The sequence below is a fragment of the Bactrocera latifrons genome, unplaced genomic scaffold (genome assembly GCF_001853355.1).
Source record: "Bactrocera latifrons isolate USDA-ARS-PBARC rearing strain unplaced genomic scaffold, ASM185335v1 scaffold_44, whole genome shotgun sequence".
In the NCBI taxonomy this organism is placed as follows: domain Eukaryota; kingdom Metazoa; phylum Arthropoda; class Insecta; order Diptera; family Tephritidae; genus Bactrocera; species Bactrocera latifrons.
Window position 1 is genome coordinate 1,505,628 of NW_017537090.1, and position 2,932 is coordinate 1,508,559.

General features: G+C 38.7%; 1 long non-coding RNA gene across 1 annotated transcript; it reads left to right on the forward strand.

Annotated features, from left to right (window-relative positions):
* The first annotated feature begins 2,710 nt into the window (after window positions 1–2,710).
* LOC108972925 lies at window positions 2,711–2,932 on the forward strand. The gene is made up of 2 exons (XR_001993682.1): window positions 2,711–2,760; window positions 2,849–2,932. It is a non-coding gene; the product is annotated as an uncharacterized LOC108972925 (long non-coding RNA).

Consider the following 2,932-nt stretch of genomic DNA (forward strand, 5'->3'; position numbering starts at 1 on the left):
CTACACCGAATTCGATATGGGCAACAGCCGTATTGGTTTCGCTCCAGTCGCTTAAGTTTTTTCGACCGAGAAAATTTGAAAAACTTTTTGTTCAATAAATTGAAATGAAATTATTTTTATGAAAAAAAAGTTGTTTTTACTTTATGGTATCGGGAAGTAGATTAAAAACATTTGTTGCATAGCAGTCTTCCTGGAAAATAATAGTAATTTCCAAAATAGCTGGAAAACTTACTGAGTTCTATCTTTGTACGACTTTAGTTAGAGCTTCAATGGAGTTATAATTACTAGTTTACAAAATAATCCGAACAAAACAATTAAAACTTTCAATTCATAGCCATAAATCTTCAATGACTTTCCCAGCATTTGACAGTAGATAGTCAAGCTCTGCCGGATTTCTCTAAGTCTCTATTTTCCCTTATTAGGAAGAGCTTCCCTTCTATACATAAATCTGGTAGAGGAGATTCTCCTGGTAATTGAAAACGAGAACTTCGCTGTATAAGGGAATGATACAAATTAAAATACTTTTTAGAATAATGTAACAGAAAGTTGTTGTGACCGTATTAAGAAGATAATTATTTAGAATACCAGATGTTGCCTAAGACGGTTTAGTAGTGACTGTTAGGACTATGAAACCGGGTCGGTCATTGCGCCTTCACCGAGCAAAAGTGAAAATTAATGATATTGATATTGACTGGGAAAGGTTCATTTAAATATTCACCTTTCAATATAAGTATATAAATGAATGCTACGGTACGGTGCGACCGAATAATGTACAGTAATTATTTTCATGCATTGTTTTTCCATGCTCGAAAAAATCATTACTATTACCTTAATAAAGTTGTATAAAACGGGACTTACAACATACATGTCTGAGTTCTGAAAGTCAAAGAGGATTTCATGAAAAATTTTCTATGAAAAAGTGGAGGACTGGCATGAGTCTTCTGCTTAAGGACGCAAATGAATAGAGGACCCTGAGCAGTAAGGATACACTTCAGATGCTCACTAGGGGGATATCTCTCAGAATGCTGCAAGACGATTGCGCGACCTTTGTCGACCTTCTTTCAAACCTTTCAAGTCCTCAGGACCGGTTGGTACCAGCTGCAGTAGACTGTTAAGGTGTCATGCAACTGGTTGGCTCCCATCTATGGGAAATGTTTAAGACTGAATTACATCCCGGGGCTTGGAGACGACTCAGTGTCACGTTCATCCTGAAGGTCCCATGTTACGGCCACGCAAGCATGCTTCTGGTAAAGGCAAGCTTGTGGATACTGCCCTGCTTACTATCGTGCCATGGCTTGAGGAAGCCATTATGGTTAGGGAATTCGCTGTTGGGACTACCCTTGATATAGAGGAAGCTTTCAATATCGTTCTGTCGGAATCAGTCGTATTGCTCTGGACGGTCTTGTGGTTGAATCAAACCTCAAATTCCTCATTTTCTGTCTTCGGTGCGACAGAGTGATTGAAACGGAAGCTCACATGCTCGACGAATTGTTTATAGGCGAAACCAAAATGGTGGAGTTCTCTACATTATTATGAAGCCTGGTCGTGAAAGACCTGCTTAAAAAACCTAGTTTCCGGGTGATTGTCTATACAGACGATGTAACGCTTTTGGAACGCTTTTGGTCAAAGAAAAGTTTCTGAGTGCAGTTCACGAATTGACGCAGGGCTATCTCAGCGTCGTAACTCAGTGGACAGTTGTAAACGGTCTCGCCATCTGCCCACATAAAACAGATAAGACATCCGTCTACAATCAAAGGATACAGTGAAATATCTAAGAGTCATCCTGGATAGGAAACTTTCATGGAAGCCGAGTATCGAAGAGGGTGGAAAACGGGCATCGATTGCTGGTGGGGTCGCTCTCTGAAAGTTGTCCTGTGGCTCTATGCCACCATAGTCGAGCCCGTTATATTCTATGTAGTCTTTATGTGGTGCAGGACTCTAGAAAAGGCTCTATGGAAGAAGATTAGGTGGAAACAACTCAACTTGGGCGGTCAAGACTTAAACACTTGGGAGCGCGTACATTCAGACATCTCACCGAACTGGCGGGAATAGAAATGAAATATCACTGCAAATTTGTATGAGCTACTAAGCGTTTTGCTAATTTATAAGTTCAAACACAGGAGCTCTTCTTTTCTATGGCTTCACAAAAGACTACATATGCAGTCCATGTGCGATCTTTGATCAAGATTGGTTAGGATACCTAGATACCTATCTCTGCAGCGAATTCGGAATATATGATGATGATCAGATTGAACTGAATGTCTACCCTTTTTAACTCAAATATCGATTTGAAAATTTATTGTGTTACGTTAGGAACTATCGAAATATGAAAAAAACTAAAAATCGATTCGGATAGCAATTTATGATATCTACCGCTAATTTTATTGCTTTTTACAGTCAATCTTATATTTTGCATTACTCCACTTCCAAAACATACTTGTTGTACCAGATAAGCTATTATCAGGGCATTTCCATTTCATAGCGATTAGGTTATTGAACAGTTAAAAGGAAAAAGCCATGCAATTAAAAAAAAAAACTTTCAAAATATTTTATAAAAAATTGTATTATCTCATGTAGATCTATCTTGAAGGCAAAACTATTTGTTGTTCCTAATTAATTATGGGCGATGACGGGCGAACTGATAGTGCCAGGTATACCGCCATCACAGCTTGATTCGGCTATAAAAACGATGAGCTGCAAAATTTATGACACAGTTGTATACCATCGTTTGGTGTTACACGACATTGAAAGAAGCTAACGGTAAGAACGCTCTAACAATTGAATAATTTCTATTTCAGAACCACAAATCCTGGATATTCTAAAAATTCTTAACCTTTCTTTCCAACAGCAAAATGTTCAAGTTCTTCGTATTCTTCACCATTTGCGCCGCCTTGGCCTCGGCCAACATGGTGCGTGTGCCCATCTACAAGAA